This window comes from Mastomys coucha, unplaced genomic scaffold (genome assembly GCF_008632895.1).
Source record: "Mastomys coucha isolate ucsf_1 unplaced genomic scaffold, UCSF_Mcou_1 pScaffold12, whole genome shotgun sequence".
NCBI classification, from domain to species: Eukaryota; Metazoa; Chordata; class Mammalia; order Rodentia; family Muridae; genus Mastomys; species Mastomys coucha.
Genome location: NW_022196894.1, coordinates 41,930,660 through 41,943,630, shown reverse-complemented (window position 1 = coordinate 41,943,630; position 12,971 = coordinate 41,930,660). Strand labels below are relative to the sequence as shown.

The 12,971-nt window shown below is 43.2% G+C and overlaps 1 protein-coding gene across 1 annotated transcript in view; it reads right to left on the bottom strand.

The window, feature by feature from the left end:
• Positions 1–12,488, bottom strand: part of Usf3 (upstream transcription factor family member 3) — a 58,464-nt gene extending 45,976 nt beyond the window's left edge. Inside the window, exon 1 of the mRNA XM_031363957.1 lies at positions 12,206–12,488. The gene's annotated coding sequence lies outside the window, so the exon portion shown is untranslated. The remainder of the gene's footprint in view (positions 1–12,205) is intronic.
• Positions 12,489–12,971: the final 483 nt, after the last annotated feature.

Below are 12,971 nucleotides of genomic sequence, written 5' to 3'. Positions count from 1 at the left end.
GAAGACAATGGTGTGGAGAGGACTTGTCCATTAAGGGCATGTACTAACTATAACTACTCTTGCAGAGACCTAGGTTTGGCTCTCAGAACCATAGAACTGCAGTTCCAGGTCTGACACCTCTGGCCTTTGTAGGCACTGGAACTCACATGCATATACCCACACAAGAAACACACATATAAATACATAATTAAAAATGAATCTTAAAATAAGGAAACATGTAAGTAATCAAAAGCTACCAAACAACAAATTGCGCCTATGATCTCCCCTCCCAAAATAAAAGTTTTACCACCCTGTACTGCCCATCAGCTAACTGCCCAACGACTTCTGCTAGAGGTTCACTAAAAGTATCTGGAAGTCTAGTAGTAAATGAGAGATCTCTCCTAGGTCTGTAGTCCATGCCTTAACAAAACATAATTTTTCTTTATCGTTATGAACAGGATTTTGGAAGAATTCCTTGCCCCGGTGAGTCAATGGTTAAGCCAGCTGCTGTATGCACTGCTGCTAAAGTCTATTTCAAAAATTGTTTTCTAAAGTCCTAAAAACTGTCTTAACTTTGTGGCAATCCATTGTCAATTTATAGTAATAGCAGTTCCTCAAATATCTGAGGAGATTTGGGGACAAAAAAAAATTCCTTTATGTTATACTCAACTTAATTTCTCTAAGATTAATTTAGCTGTTTGGCTTGGTCTTATTTATACGGTTTCTTTTCCTTGAATATACAGTGATTCTTGATTAAACAAACCAGTGGCTAGTGTTTCCCAGCACAGCTGTTATCAGTTACACCTTATGGAGAGCGGTAGAGCTGGAGAGGCATTCACCTTGACAAGATGGCACCACATCCGCTGTGACTCCTGGTAAACAACTGTTTGCGCATGTGCGTAGAGTGAAAGACGCCTAGTCATGGCCCATCCCTGGGTGTCACGTGGGGTGATGAGCAAACAGCCAATCATGGGCGGACACGCCGCGCTGTGGTGTATATAAGCAGTGCCGACTATTGGCTCGCCCCTTTTCCCTCTGGATGAGGGCAATAAACGTTTGCTGCAGAAGGATCCTAGTGTCCGCGTGTCTTCTTCCCGGTGAGACGACTGTGCAGGCCACAACAGCTGTGTGTAAATAGCATACTTCCCCTGAATATGGTGAATACACCTGTAGTCTCCAAACTTGGGAGACTGAACCAAGAGACAGAATTACCAAGCAGCCTGGAGCACATAGTGAAACCCTATCTTTAAGAGCTCCCTAGCCAGTGCACCTTGGCTAAGAACCACTTTTTGTATTGTGTATGTTTGTGTATACTGGTGCCATACGTGTGCAAGTGCCCACAGAGCCAGGAGAGAGAGTTGAGTCCCCTGGAGCTGGAGTTACAGGCAGTTGTGAACTCTCTGGTGTGGGTGATGGGACCCAAATTCAGATCCTCTGGAAGAATAGCAAGTATTCTCAACCACTGAGCCATCTCTCAAGCCCCAAGAGCCACTGTTTTAGTATATGTGAAAATCACTCCTCATTGCTATGAATGTGCATGCTGACTACAGATATTTGAGCTATCAAAGTATCTGTGAAATCCCAGCACTTAGAAGGCAGAAAAACCAAAAAAAAAAAAAAAAAAAAAAAAAAAAAGTATCTGTGAGCAGAAGTCTGCAGCCAGACGTGCCTCTGAAGGAAAGAGCACGAAATTATAATTCTCTAAGACGTGATAAATGATGCTCTCCCTGGCTCTACAGAGCCAAAGCTGGAAAATGCTTCTAATTTATGCAGGTATGCTGCATTAGATATTTCATTTCTGTTGTTGTGATAAAATGCCCTGACAATAGCAACTTACTAAACAAAGCTTTAACGGGCTTTCAGTTCTTACAGTCTACCACTGAGGGTAAGTTAAGGCAGGAACTTGAAGCAGGTCACATCATCTCTATGACCAGACAACTGAATCCTTGCTTGGATGCTTGCTCTCTTAGCTAGCTTCCCCTCTTTGACTATTCAGGACCCTCTGCCTGGAGGATGATGTAGCCTACAATGGTCTTGATCTCCCTTCACCAATTAACAATGAAATAGTCTTCCATAGACGGCCCCACAGTACAGTATGATCTAAGTAATTCATCATATTAAGAGTTTCTTCCTGGGAATTCTAGATTGTGTCAAGTTGACAAAACTAACCAGCACAGTATCCTAGCAGGTATTAATAACCAGCACAGTATCCTAGCAGGTACTAATGACCAGCACAGTATCCTAGCAGGTACTAATAACCAGCACGGTATCCTACCAGGTGCTAATAACCAGCACGGTATCCTACTAGGTGCTAATAACCAGTACAGTATCCTACCAGGTACTAATAACTGGCAAGGCATCCTACCCAGTACTGGGACTGCGGCTTTCAAGTCTGGTAATCCACAGTACCTAGGTACTTTCTCACCATCTTGAATTCACAATGAACTTTAATCCAAGTTTTTCCAGAACTGATTTGAAGAAACTCAACTTGAAGTATGAGGTTTACAAGTTTCTCTGCATGGCAAGATTTAGCATTAGTCTGAATCCACAAGTTTGTAATTTTCAAAAATTTCAAACATTTTCAATCTACAAAAAATAGCCGTCCCAGGGTTTGAGGTCTAAGTTGTACCCCCATCGTCTCACTTTCTGTTAGTTATTTAGCTAGCATTTTTTCATTATACAAATAAATATGTATTTATAATAAACTATTCAGATAATACTGTAAGATTTGTTATAAAAATATTATCTTCATTGATTTTCTCCTCAAAATTCCTGAAACACTTCAAGTAATATTATACTTTTGCTTTCTATGCCCTGCTCACACAGTGAATTAATTTTTCTCTCAGAGAAATATTGTCTTAGTTACAATTTTATTGGTGTGAAGAGACACCAGGACGAATGCAACTCTTATAAATAAGGCAAATCTTTAATTAGGGCTGGCTTACAGTTTTAGACATTTAGTCCATTACCATCAAGATGGGAAGCATGGTAGCAATCAGGCAGACATGGCTGGAGGAGTTAAGAGTTCAACATCTAGATCCAAAGTCAGCAAGGAGGAGCAAGTGTGGACTGGAATTCCACACTGGGAGCTTAAGCCCTTGACACACTTCCTCCAACAAGGTCATAATTACTCAAAAAAGGCTATCCCTCCTAATAGTGCCACTCCCTGTGGGCTAAGCTTTCAAACACGTGAGTCTATAGGAGCCACACCTATTCAAACACCACGCTATCTAAATATAGTTTCTAGAATTCTATAGAAATGTATTCAACCATTAGTTCGCATCAATATGGGCTCATAGGTATCTTATTTGCTGAGTCACAATTCAATGCTAAACTTACTTTATTGCTCAAATTGTTCAAGCTTTGGCTATTGCACTCTACACACAGAATCCAAGGGAACAAATGGCTGGGATGATAGCTCAGTGATAAAGCCAAAGAGTACCTGAGTTCAGTTCCCAGCACCCCCCACCACACACACACACACACACACACACACACACAAAACAGAGCACATGCAACCTGTGCCCTGGAAAGACAGCAGCAAGTAGAGCTTCAGGTTTGTCGAGAGAACCTGTCTAAAAATAAACAAACAAACAACACTGGAACACAACCAAGGATGACACCCCATGTCATTCTTGACCTTTTAGATGCACACACATATATGTGCTCAGGTGTGTGCACACAAATACACACAAGAAAAAGAGAAAAAATAAAACAAAAATTAGTTCCTAAAATGGTTCTGGGCCATAATCACTGTATTCCCTAATACAACTGCTACCATGTATCCTTGATGTATCCTTTACCCAGATCAGTGAGTAATCCTAAAGTGCTGTGAAAACAGCCTTTGATGTCAGACTCAGCATTGACTGTGAAGTACTCATCAGAGTCAGCATCCTCAGGCTTGAAGTCAGAGATCAGCAGCAGCAGCAGCCCCTGACAAGACTCAAGGGACCATATTCAGTGGATGTAGCAAAGCACCCACTTCACAGCAGGAGCTCAGGAAGTTAGCTAGCTCTCCTCTCCTCCCACTGCCTGAGAAGGCAGGTGTGGGCTGGCACAATGGACAATTTACATGCCCATGTATCTTTTATCCCTCTAGAGCTTCCCAAAGCTAATTCTTCTCCATTATCAGCAATTCCCTCAGCAGCAATTTATTGCTTCCTCCACATTTGACTTTTTGCTTTCAAAATGTAAAGAGATTCTTCACATTCAACAAGAAATCTGCTTTTTCTATCTTTTCACTTCACTACTCCTTCCTGGTTCAGGACTGTTAGATTGCTCAAACCAATGGAAAGACTTCCTTGACAGCCAGGGACTAACTTTATCAAATCAAAGACCTTTCTGAAGTTCCACCCCTTGCGTTGGTCTTATTCTTTTCTTACTTACATGTCTCCTCTCCCCAACCCCCCATCCCCAATTAGGAATTCTTAGGATTTTTTTTTGTTTTGTTTTGTTTTTCCAGACAGGGTTTCTCTGTGTAGCCATGGCTGTCCTGGAACTCACTCTGTAGACCAGGCTGGCCTTGAACTCAGAAATCCGCCTACCACTGCCTCCCAAGTGCTGGGATTAAAGGCGTGTGCCACCACTGCCCTGCCCAATTAGGAATTCTTGCTTCTTTCTCATTTGAGTTCCCATTTTCATTACTCTCTTCCCTTTTATGTTTTTTTTTTTCCTGGTTAAAACCATTATATGTAAAATAAAGCTTCCTTTCAATTTTCATGCTCCTTTGCATCTTCGGATAGGTAAAGTTCTCATTAGAACATTCAGAACAAATAAAGAAGTCTATTTGGAGCGTACTAAACTTCCTCAGCTTGTAAAAGAGCTACTTCATCCCAAGTCTCCATTTTATCAATTAATCTGGTCACAATCTCAAACTCAGATCTCCTTAACAAATGCTATTATTTTTATCCCATTTATGTTTCCCTGTTCATTACCATGTTAGCTTAGGTTACCTTTTTACATGTCTGGCTCTGAAGCCTCTTCCTGTTCTTCATGGGTTTTATACCCACCCCAATATTGTACTGCTCTCTTCCTCCAATTCACTAAATTCTGTCATGTTCCTCATGCTCTAGAACTTACAGCAACATCAGCCCTCTGTATACAGAGCTCCATATCCATGAATTCAGCAAGTTTTTCGTTTTTGCTTTTGGCTTTTTGAGATTTTTTTGTGTAGCCTTGACTATCCTAGAACTTGCTCTATAGACCAGGCTGTCCTCAGATTAACAAAACCCTGCCTGCCTCTGCCTCCCTAGGGATAGGATTAAAAGCATGTGTTACCACACTGTAAATTCAACCAAAAATATTGGGAGAAATTTTTAGCTATACCGAGGATCTACAGATATTTTCCCCTTGCGACGATGTTTTCTAAAGTACGATACAGATGGACCTCTGTGGTAATGTGCATAATTTCAGCACTTGAGACACTGAGGCAGGAGTATAAAATGTGAGGACAGTCTGGGCTATACAGTACAATCTTGTTGACAAAATAAAACCTTAAAAGAAATACAGTACTAATAGATATATCCATGCACTGCATAATGATATTTACTTATTCACAGCCCACAAATCCAATAGTGTTCCCCTAACACTGTAACGGAGTTGAAGAGTCCTATTTACCTCATATTTAGTGTACCTTTTCTATGCCTGTATGTGTTTATATATATAAGCAAGGCCATATTATGACTGTCTATAATATCTATGATAATAATGTGGCAGATAAGTTTGTAGCCTGGAAGAACAGACAGAGAATAAGACTTATATACATCTAGGCTCATAAGCATATACTATACGATGTCTACATGATAATGAAATTACATTTCCACATTTCTCAGACTATCTCATTTTTACAATGTATGACTGAATTCATAAAGCATTTGAGTTTGATGTATTACAAATAATCTATAAGCAATTTGAAGTATATAGGAGAATGTGTATAGGTTATGCAAACATACAAACATTATGCCATTGTGTATAGTGACATTTTGAAGATTTAATTTTTTAAAATTATGTGTATGTATGGAATAGGGTATGTATACCCAACTGAAGGTGCTTCAGAAGGACTGAGGTGTCAGATTTCCTAGAGCTGGAGTTACAAGTGGTTGTGATCCATTGCACATGGGTGCTAAGAACCAAACTTGGGTCCTCTGCGAGAATGGCCTGTACTCTTAACCACTGAGCCATCGGCTCAGCCCCTAAAGGACAGTTTTATATTTTAAAGTTTCTATACCTGTGGAGAGAGCCTGGGGAAAAACTCTACAGAATACCAAAGGACACTGTACCCTTGCCTAATAACTACTGGATCATGTCTAAACTCTGAGTCCCGGCTTTCAGTCTCACCCACCCACATCTACCTGGCACAACACTATGGGTAACTAGCTGGTTTACTCTCCCTCCTATCCAACTCAGATATCCAAGCTCCTCTTGTTCTTAATGGTAAATTCACTGTCCCTAAGTTCTCGATATTTTCCCACTGAAATGACCTTTTTACCTTTCTCTGCTTGTCCAACTCCTACCTAGCCTTCAAAGTCCAAGGCAAGTCCGTCCCCCTTATAAGTTTCCTAGCATTTCTAGCTAACACAAACTCTCTTCCTATACCCTGGACCGCCCCCCCCCCCCAACCACCACCAATCTCACTAATCGGTAACCTGTTACATCATATTCTTTTCTTTCCTTGATAATTTACTCTCCCCTACCCTACTGGTGCTTTTCCATTAAAATACAACCTTATTCATGTTTCTCCATTTGAAAGACTTGAATGATTTCTTTTCTGGGCCTAATAACTTCTCTTTCTCTGACAGTAGGGCTTCTTGAAGAACTAATTTACACTTACGATTCCCTCTTCCTTATTTTCCATTCACTCTTCAGACAGCTAATGCTGACTTTCCAAAAACAGCATACGCCAAGCTCACCAAAGGCTTCCACACTGCCAAATACAGACCATCTGTAGAAAATACCTGCAGCTCTGGCTGTCTGGCAGCAATAGCCAGAGTCTCCTTTGAAGAGCTCCTCCACCCCACTCTTAAATTCAAACAGGACTTCAAACATGGGCTGACATCAGAGGTGTGGCACAGAGCTAACAGCTAAGACTCCCTGCACAAGAAGGAAAGCTGGCTGGGGCTGACCTCTGGACTAGCATTCCTCATCTTCTTCAGGATTCACTCTGAATGCTCTTCTAGTTCTGTGATCTTGCCCAGTATTCATCTATGACTCTCTCTATTTTCTGATTACACTAGCCCAAGTCAAAATTCTGTTGCTAATAACTAAAGAGAATTTGGTCCTGCACGTGGTGCGGATGTAGAACTGGTTGGTACCTATCTCAGGATGCCATCTTTTGTTTTATTTCTCTATGGTTTCTGTTGCTTAAGAAATTACAGCAGCTAATGTGAGAATTCTTTCACCAGAGATCCCGGGATGGCTTCAGTAATTGGGAGGTAAAGATATCTGGGTTGCAGGGCAGTGGTGGCGCATGCTTTTAATCTCAGCACTTGGAGGCAGAGACAGGAGGATTTCTGAGGCCAGCTTGGTCTATAGAGTGAGTTCCAGGATAGTCAGGGCTAAACAGAGAAACCCTGTCTCAAAAAACCAAAAAAAAAAAAAAAAAAGATATCTGGGTTTCCTCAACCAGCCACAGGCAAAAGAAAATAAGGGGTCTTTCCTAGTTTTTGTTCTTCTTCCTCCTCTTCCTCTCCCTCCTCCTCATCTCATAAGTTATAGTCTGGCATTCAGTGAATGGTGTAGGGAGTCCCTTAATTACCTGCCTGATGTGGGTGCTCCCCAGTCTTCCCCAAATTTTCTTATGAGCTGAGTTCACTATTTACTATTTCTATATTCTCTTTAGCACCTATGGTGCTGGGCAAATGTAAGTACTCAATAAATACTTGATGAACTGAATTAAAAACACAGTATTAGCACATTAATAGGAGCAACTTATCAAGCCCTACTGATCTAATTAAAAGATCTGGCCTTCTGAAGTAGCACAATTGTACCCACATGGAAAATTAAATGAGAAAAAGAAAAATTATCCAATTGAACAGTTAACAGTTTTCCTATTAGTAAGGGTTTCACAAATATTTTATGGACAACAAGCTCAGAGAAAAATGCTTAAGGTATATATACATGCACATATGGAAGATTATACATTTAAGGGATCTGAATCCATAACTAAAGTTAGTATGTAGTCTTGGCAAAGCCAATTAATGTCAAATCAACTTTTGTTAATGGTATGTTTAATACCCTTTGTATAATAAAGTATGGCAGTCACATTTAACACATTTTTTTCCAGTGTCTGTCAGTGACAAATTCAGTACCAGAGGACACAGTTCCTATGGTTGGAGTGTTCTAGCTCTGTAATACTGCAATAGTATCTAGAAATACAATGAAGATCATGCCCTTGAACATAGAGGCCCTGAAGGCTGGCAGTCAGACAAACATATACCTGTGGCTATGTGATAAGTACTAACATAAAGTTTAGGGACCGCAAAAAAGAAAATAACCAACCTGCTGAAAAAACACAGGGAAATATGCAAAAAATGTCTGAAAGCAAAGCATGGTGGGCAACTATAGTTCTTGGAAGAAGACACAAGTGGATCTCAAGAACTTGAGACTAGCCTAGTCTACATATGGAATTCCAAGGTATACTGTCTCATACAACAACAACAACACTTTCACAAAGTAATTCAATACTAGTTAAGGGATGAGGACACTGCTATTCGATAGCAGGAATCAAACCCAAACCCACGACTGTAATGAGCTCAAGAGAATTTTAAGCCACAGGAACAAAACTCTTTGCCACTGAATTGTTAAACAAACAAACAAACAAACAAACAAAAAACCAAACAAGTATATATGTTGAATGAACTCACACTACCAGTATAAAGGGAGTCTTTTTATTTTTCAGACAGGGTTTCTCTGTGTGCCCTGGCTGTCCTGGAACTCACTGTGTAGACCAGGCTGTACTCGAACTCAGAAATCAGCTTCCCTGCCTCCCAAGTACTGGGAATAACGGTGTGTGCCACCATTGCCCGGCTTAAGGGAGTCTTTTAAACAACAAGTAGTTTGAAAGTTCAAAGAGAGCATATCACAAAACCATGTCAAGGTACAGGAGCCACTTTTCCAGGATTAGCTACCACCCTTCATGACACAATTCTCTTTAAAGCAAATGGAGACCATCCCAAAATCAAAAACCAAAGCCTACCACAAGACACGATGCAGAGATCAACAGATTATGGAGAGGCAGCCCCCAAAGATACATCTACATCACAGTTCCTGCATCTGGGGTTCTGGAAACATGGAAGAGGGGTAGGAAAGATGGTAGGAGCCAGAATAGCAGTGGTCTGTAGTGAAATGGTTTCTCTTAGAAACAGCTGCAAAACTGAGATCAGAACACAATGGTGATCTCAATGGACATGCTAATGTGGAAGGAAGAAAATTTCATCAAGTTCCCAGCCCTATACAAAACACTTACAACAACTAACTACTGTTGGGAGGAGAATTAGCCTCACCCAAGGATGAACACACCCCACCACCCCACCCCCTTACTGGCTGTCCAATTCAGAGTGATCAAATTTGAAACTAAATAAAAACCACCAACAAAAATAGATTCAGAATCTGGGTGGTGGTGGCACACACCTTTAGTCCTAGCACTTGGAAGGCAGAGGCAGAGGCAGAGATAGATCTTTGAGATCAAGGCCAGCCTGGTGGTCTACACATCTAGTCCCAGGGCAGCCAAGGACACACAAAGAAATTCTGTCTGGAAAGACAAAACAAAACAAAATTTGTTGTTGGCTTGGTAAATGGCTCACCAAGTACTTGCTGCCAAGCCTGACAAGTTGAGTCCAATCCACATAGCAGAAAATTGTCTTTCAAGTTGTCCTCTGATCCCCAAACATATACAGCAAATGCAGACCCACCCCCAACTCTCTCAATAACATAATTTAAAAATCTAAGACTATTGTTGGTAGGAAGTATGAGGGCACACATCTGTAATCCCAGCAGTTGGGAGACAAAAGTCTGAGGATTGCTGCAAACTCAAGGTGAGTCCAGGAGCAGAGACCCTATATTAAACACACACACACTGGGTAGTGGTGGAACACGCCTCTAATCCCAGCACCTGGAAGGCAGAGACAGGTGGATTTCTGAATTCAAGGCCAGCCTGGTCTACAGAGTGAGTTCCAGGACAGCCAGGGCTACACAGAGAAACCCTGTCTTGAAAAACCAAAAAAACCCAAAAACCCAACCAAACAAAAACACTCACACATGCATGAACGCTCAGGATATATGTGCATTTACATACCAAAGATTTCATATTTAAGGGGTCTGTTACTACAATTACTTGATATAAAGGAGATTTACAAGGAGTGGATATCCATTTCCTGAGAAACACCCAGTTAGCAACAGCAGGGATCTAAATTGCATTATCTGAGGGGTCCAAAGGTTCACATGGAAGGTTGTGGGGCAAAAGTTGAATACACAACTTAAGGCTTGCCAAGGAAAACCCTGGAATATAAGCAGACCAGTCTGAACATTGTACCAAGCTTAAGGTAATTTTCAGCCTTGGCTGGAAAGCAGAATAGCCTGGAGAGTTTTAAGAGGTATACCCCACAGCCTACCTCCCTCCAGATTAAAGGTAACGTCTGGGAAGTGAAACATGGTGCTTATAACGAACAGTCCAGTTTAGGAACCACTGAGCTTGACCACAGGAAGGAACAATGTGAGATAACATTAACACCTGGGTTTATTGGCAGTGGTTCCCAGTTTGCTATCTGTGGAAGCGTCTCTTCTAGCCAGAGTTAAACAGCGTGAGTGTGTGTGTGTATGTTTCATACAAAATTAGCTCACTGTAAAATATTTTTTTAAAAAAACTTGGTCTATAGACAACTAAGCTAGAAAATAACTATTCTAAGTGGCCCTTACTACACTGAATGGAAACACTTTTGTATCAAAAATGTTCTACATTTCATCAATGCACAGACGTCACCAAACTACTGTTAATCTATACAAAAGTCATACTGTTTAGACTAAGTGCCCAACCTTTTGACATTGTGACACAACCTTATCATTTACAAGGTTCACTCTCTAGAGCCACACAATGAAATTAAGAAAGGAAAAAAAAAAACCTCTCAAGGTATTGAATAAGCTTTCGATTTTGGGTTGGACCACTTTTACGGTCACTCTGGGTCATAAGTGGCTGGTGGGCCTTTGGATGCTTCTTGATACAACTTTCGTTTACAACTCTTGGTTTCAGAAAGTGGAATGATTACAACGAATCTTCCTTAGTTTGCAACAAATACTTTGTGTATTTCCCAAAGAAATGGAAACATAGTATCTATATAGCAAGTCAAATATTCTGAGGGAAAGGAGGTCACTAAGGAAACTGTTGGACCCGAAAAAAGCAAAGTCTGACTGGCCATGGAGAAAAGCTACTGAGTAAGTCCACTTACTCATCAGTTTCCTTTAAGACTCTGCCACTGTTACCTATAAAGTCGGCCCAACCTATCATGTGTGTTAATTCACTCTACTTAGTGGTAAAATGTTATTTGAACATTAGTTGGACTTGGCAGTTAGTTTTATGTGGTCTCTTTATCTACAGGCGAGGTCAATAAAAGCAAAAGGGACCCCACAGAGAGAAGGGAACTCAATCTCCCAAATGCCCAACCTCAGCAAGCGTCCAGAAACTTCATGCTTGTTCAGGAAACTGAAATCGGGCAAGAATGCCATTCGCTTGGACCAGTGCTATTCAGAAGCAAAAAAAAAGATGGGCTTCTAAAAAGAAAATGCCAGCCTAACTCTCCGACACAGGGGTGAAAGTTACAAAAGCAAGCAGCAAGAGTTTGACGAGTGGGTCAGAAGGAAAGTCAGAAGACAAGTAAAGAGATGGAAGAGCTGGCAAAAGGTGAAGGAGGCTAGCAAAGGCCACCCGGTGGGGACCTGGCTGCCCAGCTCTTTATGCACCCAGGACAGCATGGGGCCTCTGTCCGCCGGCGCGCACCGGGAACAGGGCGAGTTCCCTCAGGCCTGGCACCCAGGGTGCGAGCATGCCGGGGTGAAAAGAGCGATCGCCCCGGGCCAGGTGGGAGCTCTGGGGTCCCCAGGAACGAGGGGCACTCAGCCTAGTCCTCGCCTCCCGCTGCTAGGAGGGGGTGGGTGGAGCTGAGCCCGGGGCCGCCCCCCGGAGCCGCCCCCGCAGCCGCGGTCCCGGCTGTCAGCGCCCCCTCCCGCGGCCACTCACCCGCCGGTGACGCGCTCCGGGCCACGGCGGCGGCGACCCCCGCCTGGGTCATGGTCCCAGGAGCGGAAGGCAGCGGTGTCTGGCCGTCTAGGCGAGCCTCTGGGTCCACAGCCGCCGCCTGTTTCTGCGGGGCTGGGGGAGCGCGGGCCCGGGCCCTCCTCTCCCCCCGCCCCCGCCGCCTCTCCTCGCGGCCACCGCCGCCGCAGCGAGCCCGAGCCCTCGAGGCCGGAGACCCGGCGGCAGCACGGCCTCAACTTTCCCAGCCCCCCTCCCCCCGCCCCTCCCGCCCCTCCCGCGGCCGCGGCTCGGCACGCGCACAGCCTAGCCTGGATGTGCCTCGCGCCCGCCCCGACCAACCGGCCTGCCAATCCGGTGCTGGGGAGGCTGCTGTCGTAGCCAATCAGAAGCCGGGATTCCGCAGCGCTAGGCTGGAGGGCGGGAGGAGGTGGAGGGAAGAGCTAGGAGGGAACAGGCCTCAGGCGGCCCAATGACCAAGGCCGGGGGGCGGAGGTGTGCAAGTTGGGTTGAAAGAACAGGAAATATTCTTAAAGGTAGAGTGACAGGCAGAAAGGAAAGCCAGTAGGTGGATGAGAGAGAGGTGGGCCTGGTTCCTTAAAGGGGACGCTTTGAGAAGCTAGGAAAAAAAAAAAAAGATGTTTTAAGAAACTTCCTTGCACCCTGTTCTGTATTATGCTTCAGGCAGCTTTCAGTGCAAGCTTAGAAGTGAAAAAAACTGAAGAGGAGGAGGGCGGCAAAGGGTTTCGGA